This window comes from Lathyrus oleraceus, chromosome 7, assembly GCF_024323335.1.
Source record: "Lathyrus oleraceus cultivar Zhongwan6 chromosome 7, CAAS_Psat_ZW6_1.0, whole genome shotgun sequence".
NCBI classification, from domain to species: Eukaryota; Viridiplantae; Streptophyta; class Magnoliopsida; order Fabales; family Fabaceae; genus Lathyrus; species Lathyrus oleraceus.
This window is the reverse complement of record NC_066585.1, coordinates 386,121,049-386,142,320: the sequence shown is the minus strand read 5'-3', so window position 1 is coordinate 386,142,320 and position 21,272 is coordinate 386,121,049. Positions and strand designations below refer to the sequence as shown.

The 21,272-nt window shown below is 37.5% G+C and overlaps 1 long non-coding RNA gene across 1 annotated transcript; it reads right to left on the bottom strand.

Annotated features, from left to right (window-relative positions):
• Positions 1 to 15,627: 15,627 nt before the first annotated feature.
• On the bottom strand, positions 15,628 to 18,265 carry LOC127105981 (uncharacterized). The gene is made up of 2 exons (XR_007795200.1): positions 17,858 to 18,265; positions 15,628 to 15,985 (listed from the first exon to the last, which is right to left on the bottom strand). It is a non-coding gene; the product is annotated as an uncharacterized LOC127105981 (long non-coding RNA).
• Positions 18,266 to 21,272: the final 3,007 nt, after the last annotated feature.

Here is a 21,272-nt window from a genome sequence, read left to right as displayed (position 1 = left end):
TGATTTCAGATAGACATGATGCTATTGAGAGTGCTTACAATACCCATGATAACGAATGACATACTCCTCCTTCTACACATGTCTATTTCATTAGACATATCACATAAAACTTCATGCGTGCAATCAAAGACAAGAACATTCGCAAAAAAGTGGTGAATGTAGAATATGCTCTAAATCAACCATCATTTCAACATTACCGTGACAAAATTAGATTATCTAATGCATATGTAGGAAGGTGGGTGAATAACATACCATTAGAGCAATGGACATGGGCATTTGACAGAGGTTGTCGATGGGGCCACATGACAACAAACCTTGTGGAATGCATGAACTGCGTATTCAAAGGCATTATAAATCTACCAATAACCACATTGTCAGAATAACCTATTTTAGATTGACATCGACCTTCGCAACTAGAGGTGAAAGATGGAGTGCAGTGCAAATGACAGGTCAATTATTCAGTGAATGTTGTATGAAAGTCATGAAAGAGGAAACTATCAAAGTTAGCACACACGCGGTTACAACCTTTGACCGTCATAGGAAAAATTTCAGTGTACAGGAAACAATGGACCACAATGAGGGGATGCGAAATTTATCCTATGCTGTCAGACTAAACATAAGTTGGTGCGAGTGTGGAAAGTCCTAGGCATTCTGTATTCCTTGCTCCCATGTCATTGCGGCATGCGCACATACTCGATAGGACACTTACAACCATCTATCCGATGTTTACAAGGCCACTACCTTCATGAATGTATATAACAAAATCTTCTCAGTGCTAGCAATGAAGGAATATTGGCCTCCATATCAAGGAGACATAGTTTGGCATAATGATGAGATGTGAAGAAAGAAAAAAGGACGACCAAACAACACGCGTATTAGAGCAAAAATATATACGACTGATAAAATGATAAGATTATGTAGTATATGTCGTCAATCCGGACACAATAAGAAAACAATGTCTCAATCTAGGAGCAACCTCTGCATCATGATTTAGTACCTCCTTTCAGTTTTTGTAACCTTTGATTTTGATATATTAATAACTTTTTGTTACAACAAAGTTAACAACAAACATCACTCCAACTTAAACACACTTAAAATCTAACATGTTTGAATAAACAACACAAACAACAAATATCAAAATAGATAAAAATACTTAATCACAACATTTAAAAACAATATTTCTAACTGATTACAACAATCAAATTGATCTCATATGGTCCAAACATCACTTCCCTAACATCCTTATCATTTTTTACTCACACCCAACCACGTACGACATCGAGTCTCTCAATACTTCTATTTTATTCGCCTTCAGATATGTTTCTGTTTAACCAATGAACCAACTCCCTCTTTAGTTGCTCGAAATGACAAATGTTCCAGAACATCATCTCCATCAGAGGCTTATCTCTCGAATAAATCACTTTTCCATAGCGGCGATGAAGGCGAAACATATTTGCAATATAATAAAAAGAGATGTGAAAAAATGAATCACCCAACACATTTATTTATACAGAAAAATTACACAATACATGGAGACACCAAACCAATTTGGCGTCTCCTCTCATTTTATACACATGGGCGTCAATTGGATTGGCAACACCATGTGTTGTAGCTAATTCAATTGGCGCTCCATCTTTAAACGTAAGGGTAGGCGCCAATTGATATGACACCTACGCCTTAACATTTTTTTTTGAAAGTGGGATAGTTTGGGAAGTAAACTGAAAAGTGAGTTATTTCGGATTTTTTTTTTGAAAAAATGAGTTATTTGAGTAAAACATTCTCGTAAGTAACTTAAAATAAGGAGATCAAAAATATATTTTCATCTATTTATTTTACCTTTCAATATATTTTACAATACTATTATTTTAGAAATGAGAATGAATCATCTGATCGTACAACGTTTTTATACGCAACAATTGTTTTTCATTATCAATTATACATTAAATTTGTAATAAAAACTATAAAATAATTTATTTAAGTTATTTAAATATTTTTTTATACATTTTTAATGTATGTTAATAAAATATTACTTAAAATTAATACTTTTTAATATCTTTGACATAAAATAGCAAAAATTTCATACATCGATTATAATAAAAGTTAAATTTTACTTTTTCATATCATTTTTCTAAAAATTAATCGAAGTATAGTTCATACATTTTTGCTTATAATAAATTAATTAGTTAATTAAAGTTATTATAAAAGTTATATACAAAATAAATTTTTATTACAAAATGATTACAACAACGACTAAGCCTTATCCCATTAAATATGGTCGGCTATGTGGAACCTTGTTTTGCAAGCCATACATTTTTAATGTTGACAACTACTAATGATAAGTCAAGCATGAACAATTAAATGGGTAAAGATGCAAATCTATCTTTAGGATTTGATAAACTTAACTATTCAATTATGGCAAACAAAGAATGCAACTAAAGGCTCATCTTAAGCCACTCAAGCATATCTTAACATAAAGAGAAGTATTCCACAAAGTCTTGAAGCAATATGGTGATCTCCTAATTTAGTAATGAGTAAAGTATTATAAGACAAAAAGACTTTATCATAAAAGCATATGGCTAAAGCGCATACACACTAAACTATTTTAAAAAATGCTTTACCAAAAGAAAATATTTTGAAAAACATCTGGAAGTTGTGACAGATGAATTGGGAGCAGTCAAAATAGCTATAGGAAATTTTTTAACTTTTCTAATCGACTAGAACATATATCCAATCGATTAAAAATGCACAAACTTAAGACCCAATATGTCTTGAAGGCGCCTTGATTCCGTGCAACAACTAGAAATCTTAACTTTCCTTTTTGAGAACTTACAAACGATTATTTGAACCTTCTAATCGATTATGAATATGCTCAAATCTATTAGATTGTCTTAAAGTGCATTAACTTTAAATTTCTTTTTGAGCCAACCTCAGGCCTATAAATAGAGGCTCAATTTCTCATTCCAAACCATCCAGAATAGTGTTTAGACACTTTCATCTCTCTCTCTCTCTCTCTCTCTCTCTCTCTCTAAATTTCTTTAACTTTCTCTCACTAATGTTTTAGCCCAAGTGTTATTGTGAAAAAGTCCTTTTGTGAGTGAGGATACTTTTGTAATTTTAGAAAGGGTGGAATTGTAAAATTCACCAAGGAAATCATTTGTATACCTTGGTTGAATAATATCTATTTAGGGATTTATTCGGGTTTGAAGCTAAGCCCGTAAAAAACTTTTGTTTGAGATTGTGTAATTCGGTCCTTGTTTAGGTTGGAGATCATCCCATGTTAAAATCTCCTAGGTTCTTGGTTACTCTGGTATTAAAACCAAGATAGGTTAAAGCTCAACCCAATATTAAAAGCTTCACAGGTTCAAGATCAACCCAATATTAAAATCTCACAGGTTATTGGTTATCCCGTGTAAAACCAAGGTTTTGAGCTTAAAAGTTTAGGAACTTGAAGTCTAACCGCTCCAAGGTCAGTGTTTGTGGAAAGAAGACTAATCACTTCAATACATCATTAGGAAGTGTTCCTGCTAAACACTATTTGGATAAATCTCCCTGAAGCGAGCCAGAAGAGATCACAAATGTCCTGTATGTAGGAGGTATCAATTGTCCCTCTTCCTCATTGGGAGGTACCAATTGTCCTTCTTCCTCATTGGGAGGTCTCTTTGTATACTCGTCCACTCATCAATATCCCTTAAAGGGATTCACTTTCATTTCTCATGTTAAAGTGACCTCTGGCAATGTCCTATGTATTCCCTAACTATCATGTAATGCCTCTTCCCTCAATTTCTATAACTCCCATTCAATCATGGAGATGTTTCGTAACCATCCTCTGTGACTGTTCATGTTACCTCCTAGCACCTTTCAATAGACCATATCTGACTTGCTCATCTACCGGAGTTACTATAAGATTGGATCTGACTTGCTCCTGTCTTGTAATAATGTTCTCTTTAACCAGGCTCTGACCTATATAGGGTTATGCAATCCGACTTGTTTTCCCCTTTGTACTCCGCTTACAAAAGCCTGACCTTTGGGAATTCTGGAATGTATATTAGCCCATGATCACGAGGTCTAATTGGATTGAAGTGTTCAGACAGGAAAATCTTAGAATTCCTTCTTCTTTGAGCCGATCACCTATTCGGAAATGTTATGTGTGATAGTGATTTAAAATACCAATGATGACAATTTTTCTCTCTCCTTGCCATGATGACTTTTATGGGAACCCTAACTTGTCATCATGGTTTTTAGTTCAATACAACTTCTTGACCGTTTTAAACTTATTTCCATAAAAAGACACCTTTTTCATTTGTTATTTCACCTAATTAGTGACCTATCTTTCATGTTTTGCTGACAAGTTCCTCCCTGCTTCCTCCGCCAATCATTCTTTTTGCAAGCTCAAGTCTCATGTATTGTTGTTCCTGCCCTTTTTACTCTCCTTTTCTCTTTCTTACTCTTTTGTTATGGTTATAACACGAGATTGTGATGATTCGAGAGAGTTCTCAATTTCCCTTACTAATCATGAGAGAAGAAAACTCCAGAACAAATGCATGAGAGAATGTGAGGGTCGTATGAATCGAGTGGAGTTTGACCAGATTATTAGGGAAGTTTATGGTGAGATCCCTTTACCTAGTAGTGAAACTGAATCAGAGTATTCGTCGTCAAGTTTCGTGGATATTATGATGGAATCAACACGATCTTTAATTGATAAAGAGGTTCTAAGCTATGATCACAACGTCATCGATGACAACTATATTTTGAAGCTTTATTCTTATAATTAGGTTTCGTCTATCGGGAATGAGGATGACGTATTACTCGGCCAAAGGTGTAACACCCTTCTAAAATACCCCAATTATTTAATTTAAAATAGCAGTATATCATCAGAGTAATTATGCCATTTAAGGGTGTCACACAATAATCCACACCGTTCAACAATATAACGGTCATGCTCTTTTATTAATTTAAAACTTAAACATTTGCATAAAACACAGCGGATATAATTTCATCAATCATGTAAAACATTACATGTAAAATGGTTCTCAACCAACAATGAAACGTTTAAAACAAGTTGAACAACCCATCCCGATGTTACATCTATCAGAGCACGACCCACTAAGGAGACTACACTAGACTCCAAGCGTTAACTTCTACTCAACTCATTGCTCGTTACCTGAAAAATAGTTGTAAGGGTGAGTTCCTCAATCAATATAATAAGCATTATAAAACATTATGTAATGCTAAGTAATTTTTAACATATTTCGTCACCCTAATCCAAACATATATTCAGCAACAGCACATCAACTCAACATAATACTCAACACCAACACAAACACAAACACACGTATAATATTGGAATACATCCATTCATATTATACGCCATACATATATTATGCAATGAGACTCCATGCATGCGGTACCGACTATTCATGAACATATAGTTCAACTTCACCGACCAAATCCAGGTACGGCTACCAAGCTCACTAGTCCCACTCATTTGAGACCTAGTGACTCACATCACTAATTCCTCACCATGGGAATTAGCTACCACCCCAAATGGGCCATGCTATGCACGCTAATCATCTAGCATGCAAATATCAACAACAGTCCAAAATGACTAACATCACTAATTCCTCACCATGGGAATTAGCTACCACCATAAAGGCCACAATATGCATGCTAATCACCTAGCAATGCAACAACAACAACAACTCAAGAATAGACATATGCTCATACTCTAAGCCATAAAACAGTCTATTCACAAATGCATACATAACTGATACATTCACAGCATCATGCATACCATCACACATCAACACATTTTATCACAAAAGCATATCATATCATGCCGCATAATCAAACACAGTATTAGCACACTCTACTAATACCTATACTACTCAAAACAACGGGAAATGATCCCTACTACGTCATACATCAGCTAAGTTACATCACTCAGCCTAAACAACCAAAAACTACACAACAACAGTTCAGGAAAACCACAAGTCTGTCCATACGCGTATTGCCTATGCCCATACGCGTAAGGCGCGTTTCCTCGCCCAACCCATACGCGTATCATCTGTCCCATACGCGTATGCTACGCGTACCACTCTCCCATACGCGTACCAACAGAGACAATTTCACGTTCAAAACATCATTTTTCTCACCCATACGCGTAAGGCCTCATCCATACGCGTACCAGCCATATCATACGCGTATTGCCTAGTGCCATACGCGTATGACCAGAAACCAGAATTTCCAGATCTGCAATGGCTTTTCCTGCTACGAGATCTATCCAATTCAACCTTCCACAGTCCAAATTTTACACACAATTCATTCATCTCATCTAACACGAATCATACACTTTCGATTTCACAAATTGCTAACCTTTCTACCTTTAATTCCTACGAATTTCTCCAATTTTAAATCCCAATTTCGTTCATCCCCAAAAGTTCACAAATTCGTCATACATCATTCAAATCAGAGGCAAATCAATGGTTCCTCACTACCCATCACATATTATCCCATAATACCCATTAATCGATGATAAACCCCCCTTACCTGAGTTAATCCGGCAGCTTTGAGCTTCCAGCTTTTCCTTCCTTCAACCTTCGTTCTCTGGCTCTTTGCCCTTTTTCCCTTTCTGTCTCTTTTCCCTTTTCACGTGAAAAATAACTTTTTACCAAAAATGGGATTTTTCTAAATTCCAACTTATATATTTTCCAATAATTATTATCCCAATAATAATAATAATTCCAAAATAATAATAATAATAATAATCCAATTATCTAATTAAATTAATAAATATATTATTAACTTAATTTAAATAATTATCATATTATTATCGGGGTGTTACAACTCTCCCCTACTAAAAGAGTTTTCGTCCTCGAAAACATACCTCAAGCGAACAACTCTGGGTAAGACTCCTTCATCTTACTCTCAAGTTCCCAAGTCACATTGCCACCTGCTGGTCCTCCCCAAGCTACCTTCACCAAGGAAATTTCTTTACCCCGCAACTGCTTCAACTCTCGATCCTCGATCCTCATAGGTGATGTTTCAACAGTCAGGTTATCTCTCACCTGTACATCATCTACTTGGACTACATGCGACGGATCATGAATGTACCTCCTCAACTGAGACACATGAAAAACCTCATGCAAATTCGCAAGCGACGGCGGTAAAGCGATACGATAGGCTACCTCCCCTATCCTCTCCAAAATCTGATAAGGACCAATAAAACGAGGTGTCAACTTCTTCGACTTCAAAGCTCGACCAACACCAGTTATCGGAGTAACACGAAGAAACACATGATCTCCCTCTTGGAACTCAAGTGACTTCCTCCTCTTGTCATGATAACTCTTCTGACGACTCTGAGCAATTCTCATCTTCTCCTGAATCATCTTAATCTTTTCCGTAGTTTGTTGAACAATCTCCGGTCCAACCACAGCACTCTCACCGGACTCATACCAACATAACGGTGTCCGACATCTCCTACCATACAAAGCTTCAAACGGTGCCATACCAATGCTCGAATGAAAACTATTGTTGTAGGTAAACTCAATCAAAGGTAAATGACAATCCCAAGTACCTCCCTTTTCCAAAACACAAGCTCTCAAAAGATCCTCTAATGACTGAATCGTCCTCTCAATCTGACCATCAGTCTGCGGATGATATGCAGAACTCAATCTCAGCTTAGTTCCCAAAGCCTTCTGCAAACCTTCCCAAAACTTCGATGTAAATCTAGGATCTCTGTCCGAAACAATACTCGACGGAATACCATGCAAACTTACAATCTTCTCAATATACAACTCGGCTAATCTCTCTAACGGATAATCCATTCTGATCGGAATGAAATGAGCCGACTTCGTCAATCTATCAACAATCACCCAAATGGCTTCAAAATTCTTATTTGTCCTCGGTAGCCCAGAAACAAAATCCATACTGATACTATCCCACTTCCACTCTGGAATAACCAACGGTTGCATTAGCCCAGACGACTTCTGATGCTCAATCTTCGACTTCTGACAAGTCAAACAGGAATAAACAAAACTCGCAATTTCTCTTTTCATTCCTGGCCACCAAAATAACTTTTTCAAATCATGATACATCTTCGTAGCTCCAGGATGAATACTCAAGCCACTACGATGTCCTTCCTCCAGAATACTCTTCTTAAGTTCGATAACATCCGGAATACACACCCGATTACCAAATTTCAAAACACCATTTTCATCAACTCTGAATTCACCACCTTGACCTTGATTCACTAAAGTCAACTTATCAACCAAAAGCATATCGGATTTCTGACCTTCTCTAATCTCATCCAGAATACCACTCGTTAACTTCAACATTCCCAATTTAACACTATTGTGAGTACTCTCACACACCAAACTCAAATCTCTAAACTGCTCAATTAAATCCAATTCTTTAACCATTAACATAGACATATGCAATGATTTCCGACTCAATGCATCAGCCACTACGTTTGCTTTACCCGGATGGTAATTCAAACCAAAGTCATAATCCTTCAGAAATTCTAACCATCTCCTCTGTCTCATATTCAGCTCTTTCTGATCAAACAAATACTTTAAACTTTTATGGTCACTGAAAACCTCAAATCTTGACCCATACAAGTAATGCCTCCATAATTTCAGAACAAATACCACAGCTGCCAACTCTAAATCATGTGTCGGATAGTTCCTTTCATGAACCCTCAGCTGTCTCGAAACATAAGCTATAACCTACTTATTCTGCATCAACACACCACCCAAACCCAACAATGAAGCGTCACAGTAAACCTCAAATGATTCCGACGAACTCGGTAATATCAGAATAGGAGCAGTAGTCAACCTTCTCTTTAACTCTTGGAAACCTTCTTCACATTTTGAGTCCCAAACAAATGCTTGCCCCTTTCTAGTCAACATCGTCAACGGTAACGCTAACTTAGAAAATCCCTCAATGAACTTCCTATAATAACCTGCAAGTCCAAGAAAACTCCTTATCTCCGAAGCTGACTTCGGAGCTTCCCACTTAGATACCGCTTCTATCTTAGAAGGATCAACATCAACACCACCTCTTGAAATCACATGACCAAGAAAACTAACCTCTTCTAACCAAAATTCACATTTGGACAGTTTAGCAAATAACTTCTTTTCTCGCAGAACCCCTAGAACCACTCTCAAATGTTCAGCATGCTCTTCTTCAGATTTCGAATACACCAAAATATCGTCAATAAACACCACAACAAACTTATCTAGGTACGGATGGAAAATCCTATTCATATACTCCATAAATACTCCAGGCGCATTAGTCACACCAAAAGGCATTACAAAATACTCATAATGTCCATACCTTGTTCTGAAAGCAGTCTTCTGAATATCCTCAGTTTTCACACGTATCTGATGATACCCAGATCTCAAATCTATCTTGCTGAACACACTCGCACCAACCAATTGATCCATCAAATCGTCAATCCTCGGCAAAGGATACCGATTCTTGATCGTCACTTTATTCAGTTGCCTGTAGTCCACACACAACCTCATAGTACCTTCCTTCTTCTTAACCAACAACACTGGTGCACCCCACGGTGACACACTCGGACGAATAAATTTCTTATCCAACAGATCTTCCAACTGACTCTTCAATTCAGCTAAATCAACAGCAGACATACGGTACGGAGCCATCGATATCGGTCTAGTACCAGGTACTAAATCAATCGAGAACTCAACTTCACGCTCTGGTGGCAATTCATTCACCTCTTCCGGAAACACATCAGGAAAATCACACACCACAGCTAGATCACCAATCACCAGTTTATCTTTAGCCTCCATAGTCGCTAACAGCATAAACAACTCTGCCCCATCTACTACTGACTCATTCACCTGCCTCGCTGATAGAAACAAATCCTTTCCTTCCTCAATCTCAGGAAAGATCACAGTCTTATCAAAACAGTTAATAGAAACTCGGTTAAACACCAACCAGTTCATTCCCAAGATAACATCAATCTGCACTAGTGGAAGACACACAAGGTCTATCCCAAAGTCTCTACCAAAAATACTCAAAGGACAATTCAAACAAACTGAAGTAGTAGTCACTGAACCCTTCGCAGGAGTATCAATCACCATACTACCAAGCATCCCAGATATCTCTAACTTAAGTTTCACAGCACAATCCAAAGATATAAAGGAATGAGTAGCATCGGTGTCAATAATAGCTATAAGAGGAAAGCCATTAATATAACACGTACCTCGGATCAAACGATCATCTGCAGAAGTCTCAGAACCCGATAAAGCAAAGACCTTGCCTCCCGATTGGTTCTCCTTCTTCGGCTTAGGACATTGTGGGCTAATATGACCCAACTCTCCACAGTTGAAACAAGTCACAGTCTTCGACCGACACTCTGCAGCCAAATGACCACCTTTTTCACACTTGAAACACTTCTTCTCAGTACTGGCACACTCATGGAAACGATGTCCAGCCTGACCACATCTGTAACACTTAGCAGGGGCGCTAGAGTCTCCCCCACTAGGCCTCTTCATCCCACTCTGCTTCTGAAAACCTTTGCCAGCTGCATACGGTTTTCCACGATCATTCTGATTCTTGCCTTTCCTATCAACCCTCTGCTGATAGCTCTCTGCTCTGGCCTTGGAATCCTGTTCAAAAATCCTGCAACAGTCAACCAAGTCAGAAAACACTCTGATCCGCTGATATCCAATAGCCTGTTTGATCTCGGGACGCAACCCGTTCTCAAACTTCACACATTTCGAAAATTCTCCAGCAGCCTCATTATAGGGAGTGTAATACTTAGACAGCTCTATGAACTTAGCAGCATACTCAGTAACAGACTTGTTACCCTGTTTCAACTCTAAGAACTCTATCTCTTTCTTTCCTCTGACATCTTCTGGAAAGTACTTCCTCAGGAATCTCTCTCTGAACACAGCCCAAGTGATTTCAGCATTCCCAGCAGATTCCAACTCAGTGCGGGTAGCAACCCACCAATCATCAGCTTCTTCTGACAGCATATGCGTACCGAACCTGACCTTCTGGTTATCGGCACACTCAGTCACTCGGAAGATCCTCTCGATCTCCTTCAACCACTTCTGAGCACCATCTGGATCGTATGCTCCCTTGAACATTGGAGGATTGTTCTTCTGGAATTCACTCAGTTGACGAGCAGCTCCCATTCCCATAACATTCTGATTTCCTCCAAGTACTCCAGCTAGCATACCCAGAGCCTCAGCAATCGCAGCATCGTCTCTACCTCTTCCAGCCATCTCTATTCTGAAAACCCAAACAAACCAAACAATAAGTACTGATAGGGTTACACAACACCTATCCCGTACAGGGGAACAGAATAATTACGACTCGACTCGACCGACTATGCTCTGATACCACTAATGTAACACCCTTCTAAAATACCCCAATTATTTAATTTAAAATAGCAGTATATCATCAGAGTAATTATGCCATTTAAGGGTGTCACACAATAATCCACACCGTTCAACAATATAACGGTCATGCTCTTTTATTAATTTAAAACTTAAACATTTGCATAAAACACAGCGGATATAATTTCATCAATCATGTAAAACATTACATGTAAAATGGTTCTCAACCAACAATGAAACGTTTAAAACAAGTTGAACAACCCATCCCGATGTTACATCTATCAGAGCACGACCCACTAAGGAGACTACACTAGACTCCAAGCGTTAACTTCTACTCAACTCATTGCTCGTTACCTGAAAAATAGTTGTAAGGGTGAGTTCCTCAATCAATATAATAAGCATTATAAAACATTATGTAATGCTAAGTAATTTTTAACACATTTCGTCACCCTAATCCAAACATATATTCAGCAACAACACATCAACTCAACATAATACTCAACACCAACACAAACACAAACACACGTATAATATTGGAATACATCCATTCATATTATACGCCATACATATATTATGCAATGAGACTCCATGCATGCGGTACCGACTATTCATGAACATATAGTTCAACTTCACCGACCAAATCCAGGTACGGCTACCAAGCTCACTAGTCCCACTCATTTGAGACCTAGTGACTCACATCACTAATTCCTCACCATGGGAATTAGCTACCACCCCAAATGGGCCATGCTATGCACGCTAATCATCTAGCATGCAAATATCAACAACAGTCCAAAATGACTAACATCACTAATTCCTCACCATGGGAATTAGCTACCACCATAAAGGCCACAATATGCATGCTAATCACCTAGCAATGCAACAACAACAACAACTCAAGAATAGACATATGCTCATACTCTAAGCCATAAAACAGTCTATTCACAAATGCATACATAACTGATACATTCACAGCATCATGCATACCATCACACATCAACACATTTTATCACAAAAGCATATCATATCATGCCGCATAATCAAACACAGTATTAGCACACTCTACTAATACCTATACTACTCAAAACAACGGGAAATGATCCCTACTACGTCATACATCAGCTAAGTTACATCACTCAGCCTAAACAACCAAAAACTACACAACAACAGTTCAGGAAAACCACAAGTCTGTCCATACGCGTATTGCCTATGCCCATACGCGTAAGGCGTGTTTCCTCGCCCAACCCATACGCGTATCATCTGTCCCATACGCGTATGCTACGCGTACCACTCTCCCATACGCGTACCAACAGAGACAATTTCACGTTCAAAACATCATTTTTCTCACCCATACGCGTAAGGCCTCATCCATACGCGTACCAGCCATATCATACGCGTATTGCCTAGTGCCATACGCGTATGACCAGAAACCAGAATTTCCAGATCTGCAATGGCTTTTCCTGCTACGAGATCTATCCAATTCAACCTTCCACAGTCCAAATTTTACACACAATTCATTCATCTCATCTAACACGAATCATACACTTTCGATTTCACAAATTGCTAACCTTTCTACCTCTAATTCCTACGAATTTCTCCAATTTTAAATCCCAATTTCGTTCATCCCCAAAAGTTCACAAATTCGTCATACATCATTCAAATCAGAGGCAAATCAATGGTTCCTCACTACCCATCACATATTATCCCATAATACCCATTAATCGATGATAAACCCCCCTTACCTGAGTTAATCCGGCAGCTTTGAGCTTCCAGCTTTTCCTTCCTTCAACCTTCGTTCTCTGGCTCTTTGCCCTTTTTCCCTTTCTGTCTCTTTTCCCTTTTCACGTGAAAAATAACTTTTTACCAAAAATGAGATTTTTCTAAATTCCAACTTATATATTTTCCAATAATTATTATCCCAATAATAATAATAATTCCAAAATAATAATAATAATAATCCAATTATCTAATTAAATTAATAAATATATTATTAACTTAATTTAAATAATTATCATATTATTATCGGGGTGTTACAAAAGGGAGTGCAAAATGAGTATTTTTATTTTTACTCAGGGGTAATCCAAGACTTTAAATTTCATATCCTCTTTACTGATTTTGAATCCGACCTCCTTAAAACCCTAAATGTTGCCCCTTCCCAGTTACACCCAAATGGTTGGGGATTTAATAAAAAATTTGAACTCGTTTGTGAGATGGTGGATATAACTCCCACCTTAGGTTTGTTCTTTTTATTCTTTGAGCTGAAGGGAGCGGAGAAAGGAGGTTGAGTTCCCCTTAGAGGAATTCCGGGGAAGAGCTTCCTTCAAGCTTATACTATAAACTATATTTGTTTCAAGGATAAGTTCCTTCGACTAAAGAGTGGGGAAAGGTGCCCCTAAGTTATGTATGCGCTGGACGGGAACTATCGTTTCCCGATTTATTGGTCGGATAACCCACTGTCAGTTTCTAGTTTTGACTATGACAAATTGAACACTTGGGAAATCTGAGCTTTAGCCGTTATGGATTCCTTTTGAGTAGTAAAAGTTAAGGACTTGCTACATATGGCCGACTACCCGGAACAAATTTCTAAATTCCAGGGTAATGCTTATATAAGCCTTTTATTACTCTCCGACAATCTTATTATTTTATTTTTATGAACTTTACTTTGTTATTTTCTTTCCAGCTGATATGATGAATTTTAAACTATCTGAACAAAAGAAGCTGATGGATGAGGCGAGAGTAAAGCGTGGGGAACAGTCTGCCCCTAAGAGTGATATGTTGGGTATTCAGACTCGAACTCTTAAAAGAAAGAAAATGGTCACTGTCAAAGTAGCCCCCTGTTGTACAAGAGCCTCAAACTTACTCCATTCCTCCCTATGGGGAATCAAATTCGGGTTCTCCAAAAGGATGAAGACCCTGATAAGTGATCATGTCAATTGGGCCGACTTAGCAATTACTACTCTGAGGCAGGATTCAGGTAGTAGCCATCAATCTAATCCATCAACTAAATTTAAGTTCTGGTCCAACAATTTTGACGACTTGAAATATCTTTATGATCATATGAACGCGACAGAGGATGTCGAGAAGGTAAAAATCATATGTGCTTAACAGTTGACCCAAAACCTGGGGCCTACTTGATGAGATACACAATTATGACCCGAGGTTTGTTTGAAGTCGGTGATGATTATGAGTAGAATGAAATTCGTCTTACTAAGGATGTGGCCTAGCTGAAGGACAATCTAAAAGTCTAGACCAACAAGGTAGAGGAGTTGAACAGACAAATGTCAGAGAAGAAGAAGCAGAAGGAGACTGTAGAGTCCCAGCTGTCGGAAATGAAAAAGAAAAAAGAGATATCAGAGTCCAAGTGCTTGGAGCTTGAAACTACCACGACCAGTTTGATCCAAGAGGTGGAGCAAGCTCGTGTTCTCAATGAGACACTGAAGAAGTCCTTACAAGATGCCCAAGTAGATCTGCTCTCAGTCGACGTTGAAGCTTTTGAGAGAGAAAAATCCCAAGTGTTATGCATCATGCCTGACCTTGACGTGCCAAAGATGGACTTCTTTAAGACTGTGGTGGACGGCCAACTTGTGGATATGGAGGAAGCTTCTTTTGAAGCTGAGGTCTTAAAGGATGTGACGACCAACAACTCGACCCCGAGGCTCAAGAAGACGAGCATTATGATGTTTATGTTTGCTTATGTTTGTTGTTAGGTATCAATGTGTCATACACTAAAATTTTCCCTACTTTTTCATTTCATCTGGCCCATGGCTCGTTTCATCTGCATGTTCATATACCCTAATCATCCATCATAAGATATTCATTCACAATTGCATGCACATCATTGATTCAAAAGTTCTTGCTATTTATGACACAAAGGTTGGATTCTTGACAATTGGCTTGGCAAGTCTCATGGGCTAGGGTTTTTCTTCCATGGAATATATGAGGATCAAACCTTTAGGATTGTATTATATTGACTAAGGTTGTTTATCTCTTGAAACCCTAATCCTTGGTATGATCTTTGGTTATGATTGGATTGCATTATGGAATGGTTCATTTTGAAGGTCATTGTTAAGTTTGACTTTTGGTGATCATGTTCATATAAAGTCTTACTTAGTGATTACTATTGATTATTGTTTGATTCATGACATGGCATTCCAGGAAAGGGTCAAGATTCATTCAAGAAGTCAATACAAATTCAAATATTCATTTTCAAATTCAATTTTGGAGGGAAATTCATTTTCTCTTAAGAACCAAGCCACACATATACCACTTAAGAGCCAATTTCATTACAAATCACCAAAATTTCATCATAAGGGAGTCAAGAATCCCAATTTTATACAAAAATACACATTTTGACCCAAAGTTGACTTTGGTCAACTATTTAATTTTGGTCAAACAATTGACCAAAGCCAACTAACTAAATCCTAACCCTAATTCCTATCCTACTTCTTCTTCATTCATAAGCCACCCCATGTTTGTTCAAGTGCTTCATGATTTCCGATGTTTCATATATTCATGTCTTCATGACCAATCCATGCCATGCCTTGTTCCATGCTTTGCCATTTGATGACCTTTGCCAAATTCTTCACGATCCTTGCTTTAGCCCAAGCCTAGAAATCCACCTTGCAACAAGTGAAACTGAATTAGCATTATGCACACATACAAGAAAGAACCAACCATTCAAGGTCATGAATTCATAAGCCATACACCAAACCATATCCACACATGCACATAAGCATTAACATGATCAATTAGCATTCTAGATCAACTAACATTTAGTTCCATTTACCATCATGCTTAACTTCACAAGTTTCAAACAATTCCAAATTCCAATTCACTAACATCCAATCCAAATCCACACTTCACATAACCATGCAAACACATAACATAATATTTCCCATTCCAAAGCTAGTAACCAAAATTTATCACAACATAGGAAATTCATTCAAATAGTTAGAAACAATTCCATTCCTCCATTCTACAGTAACCTGATAAAACAATTCAAACATAATTAACTAACTGATTCAATTAACCTCATTATAAGTTCATTCTAACACTAGCTAACATTCAATATTTTACTGACTATCCTACTTCACAATGATGACTTCTAGTAGCCGAGGTTTAACAAAACCAACATACCACCATTCCAAACCAACATCAATTACAAACAACTCCATGTTAGTTTCTAACGATCATCCAACAGTTAATTATAGTTCAGTTTCTCTTAATAGCTTACTAATTATTCATGAGCTAACTAACTAGTTTTCATAGCTCTACTTCAACTCATAGCCAGTTCAAGTCTTAGCATTCATTGAGTTTTGGAATAATAATTACTCTAGCTACAACTAACAGAACATTAGGTCTGCACATAAGTATCAACATGATTCAACCAGTAATTGGCATTCAAGCTAAAAATTCAACATAGTTAACACATATAGCCTACAAACATAACTTCTGATCCACCCTAACAAATCTTAGCATAACCTACATACTAACATCAAATCTAATCCACCTATAACAGTCCCTATTTCTAACATAAGTCTAATTCTTCACTAACTTGACATCACTGATTCCATTTCAACCTAGTTGTTTTCCACATCCATTTCATCTAACTACACTAGCTTTAAATGCCTCAATCTAACAGTCACTAATTGTCAGCTTCATTTCATCTAACTACACTAACTTTAATTGCCTAAATCTAACAGTCACTAACTGTCAGCTTCATTTCATCTAACTACACTAAACTCATTCAATCTTTAACTGTCAACTAGCCTAACTTAGTCACTAACATTAAAATTTTAACACACAAGCACTAATAACCATTCAATTTCTTTCCATTCTCACTATAAAACATTCTAACTTCTATTAATTCCTAACTCCACTCTTAACTAACATTCTTTAATTCATTATAACATCGATACTTCTAACTGATTCACCAAATCAGACTAACACAAACTAACGGTTTTTTAATCACTAACTAACTTTCCCCTTCTTGAACTTACACTCACCTACATAATCAAGCTAACTAACACATAACTGATACTAACAATTAACAGAAAGTTAACTGATTCACTAATTGATTTAACACTAACTACAACTAACAAATTTAACAGTGTCAATGACTGCTAACCAACTTTCATCTTAATTTCACTTAGAACCTAACCCTTCCCTAACTCCAATGACCACCCCTGCCCAGGCATTGCCCCAAGCAGTTAGGGATTCAATCCCTATAAATCCCCTTGCCCCCCTTCATTCATCAACATCAACAATCAGAATCTGAGAATCACATTCCATAAAAGTTTCACCTCTCAATCTCTCTATTTTCACTCTACAATCACTCTCAATCTCTCATCATTTTCCTCTCTACTCTCTCACTCTCATACAAAGTCAACAACAACCACACAGAGCAACACAATACACTCCTATAGACTATTATGGTAGTAGAAGAAGAAGAAGAAGAAGTAACAAGCGGGAGAAAGGAGATCGAAGCTTACCTCTGGATTTCTCTGCATTCTCATCTTCGAGCTTCTCAATATTTTCCAAAGCAAGCAACCTCTCTGAAGGAAAGGATCTCCTTCAACTCCTCTTTACTCCCTTTGAACTTTGTTACCAACTCATAGTATTGATGCTAAGGAACCATAACCATAAGGTTTTGAATCTAGATTAGGCTTTATTAGCGTTTAATTTGAACTTAGGACATTAGGGTTCATACAATTTTCTGTTCGGTTTGGAATAACAATAAGGAATTAAAGAAAACTAGTTTGAGGATGAGAGAGAGGAGAAAAAACAAGTCAAATGATTTAGGTTTGAGGGTGTTTAGACCTCCACCGACATTGAAGGCGATTTCCAACACGGCGAGGTCCTGGTCCCTGGTGGCGAGGCATATTTGAGGTGTGAAGTATAAATGAAGTCATGATCTTTCCCTCCTTTCTTTGGCTTGGTGTGTTTTGGGCCCAAGGCCTCTTGGCCCACACACATTGCCACTTCCCCCTATCTTCTTACCACACACCCCCTCCGGTATGAACTCAACCATTGACCATGGGCCTCCTAATATTGAACCCTATGCCATTTTTCTTAGCACACGCCCTTAGACAACACTGCACCCCCAGTTTTTTTCCCGTTTTTTTCTTCATTTATTTTGTTACTTTTAGTACTTTTTAGTTTTTTATCCATTTAATACCTTCTTTTTAATTTCATTTTACTACATTGTTAATACTTTTTTTAATACATTTTATTTTGATAAAAATACTTTAAAAAATTAATGGTAGTGCTTAGAGATTAATTAAGTTTAATTAGGTTTTAGTCACATTAATCCACTTCTTGAAAAATAAATAAATAATAGATAATCATATATGTTAGTTTAATTAAGGTTAGTTTTAGAATTAGTTTTCAATAGACTTTTAGAAATCAATGTGCATGTTAATACTTAGATGTTAATTAGGATTTGAGTAGATTTAGTTCATTCAAGTTCCATTGATTTCTTTAGAATTAGAATTTATGCTCAATATAGAAGTACTTAATATCTTGATCCATGCACTTATTGATTGATGGATCAAGGTTATCTTTGATCAATTAATCACTCCACATTTGTCTGCTTCCCCTGTCCAGTCAGGTGATCATGAGCTTTTTGATCACTTGATAGGATTAGTCTTCTGCATTGGCACTGCATTGGATCTCAAGAGAAACTCAGATTCAAGACTTCACACTCAAGTCAATGTCAAGCTCAAGACCTCATGACGACCCTGCACATCAAGCACAACAAAAAGATTCATCTTCAACAATTGTTAGTTATGATGCAAGTTGTGCGCCACGAGCCTTAAGCAACAAAGAAGGATGCGAGGGATTATTCATGTTCTTGTTCTGAATGAATGCCACATGTGCATCTATATTCAAGCTCCTTCAGAAAAATCAGTCTTGTGATTGGACCTAAGATTGCCAGAAAACTTTTGACAATATCAAAGAGTATATGCTTGAGCCTCCGATTCTGTCTCCTCTTGTTGAAGGAAAGCCTTTGATCATGTACTTGACTATGCTTGACGAGAGTATGGGATGTGTTCTTGGTCAGCAAGATGAATCTGGTAAAAAAGAATATGCAATTTACTACCTCAGTAAGAAGTTCATCGATTGTGAGTCTGGGTATTCTATGCTTGAGAAGATATGTTGTGCTTTGGCTTGGGTTGCTAAGCGTCTGCGCCAGTATATATTGAATCATACTACTTGGTTGATATCTAAAATGGATCCAATCAAATACATTTTTTAGAAGCCTGCTTTAACTGGGAGGATTGCCTGTTGGCATATGTTGTTATCTGAGTATGATATTGAATACCGAGCTCAGAAAGCTATTAAAGGCAGTGTCTTGGTTGACCATTTAGCTCACCAACCTATTGATGATTATCAGTCAGTGCAGTATGATTTTCCTGACAAAATGATTTTGTATTTGAAGATGAAAGATTGTGATGAACCATTGCTTGAATAAGGGCCAGAACATGGTTCCCGTTGGGGCATGGTATTTGATGGAGCTGTAATTCGTATGGTAATGACATTGAGGCAGTGATTATTACTCCTAGAGGCACTCATTTTTCGTTTACAGCTAGATTTACCTTTAAATGTACAAACAATATGGCTGAGTATGAAGCTTGCATTATGGGGCTTGAAGAAGCCATTGATCTCAGAATTACAGATCTTGACGTCTATGGAGATTTAGCTTTGGTTGTGCATCAAATCAAAGGTGAATGGGAGACGAATCAACCCGGTTTGATACCATATAGAGATTATGCAAGGAGAATATCAACTTTCTTTACAAAGGTTGAGTTTCATCATATCCCTCGAGATGAAAACCAGATAGCAAATACTCTTGCAACATTGGCTTTCATGATTATGGTGAAAATTTGGAATGAAGTTCCTAATCTAACTATGATGCATCTTGATAGGCCAGCTCATGTGTTTGCTATTGAAGAGATCAAAGATGATAAGCCATGATACTATGATATTGAATGTTTCCTCCAAAGTCATATTTACCCGTATGAGGCATCTTTGAAAGATAAGAAGACTTTGAGAAGATTAGCAGACAACTTCTACCTGAATGGTGATGTGTTTTACAAGATACACTTTGATATGGTTCTGCTTAGATGCATGGATAGACACGAAGCAGACTTACTGATGATAGAAGTTCATGAAGGTTCCTTTAGTACTCATTCCAATGGACATGCTATGGCAAAAAATATGTTGAGAGCAGGTTACTATCTGCTGACAATGGAACCTGACTATTGCAAGTTTGTGAAGAAATGCCATAAGTGTCAAATTTACGCTGATAAAATTCATGTTCCATCGACATTTTTGAATGTCATTTCATCTCCATGGCCCTTCTCCATGTGGGGAATTGATATGATTGGCATGATTGAGCCCAAAGCTTCGAACGAACATCGTTTCATTTTAGTGGCTATTGATTACTTCACAAAATGGGTTGAAGTAGCATCGTATGCAAATGTGACCAAGTAAGTTGTTGTAAGGTTTATCAAGAATAAAATTATATGTCGTTATGGTGTGCCAAGTAAGATCATTACTGATAATGGATCAAACTTGAATAATAATATGGTGGAAGTTCTTTGCAAGGACTTCAAGATTGCACATCATAATTCTTCTCCTTGCAGACCAAAGATGAATGGGGCTGTTGAAGTTGCAAACAAGAACATCAAGAAGGTTATCCAGAAAATGGTTGTGACGTACCAAGATTGGTATGAGATGCTCCCATTTGCTTTGCATGGGTACCGTACATCCGTCCGCACTTCAACAGGGGCAACCCCTTTCTCTCTTGTTTATGGCATGGAAGGTATGCTCCCCGTAGAGGTTGAGATCCTGCCAATGCGTATCTTGATGGAAGTTGAGTTGACAGAAGCTGAATAGTGTCAG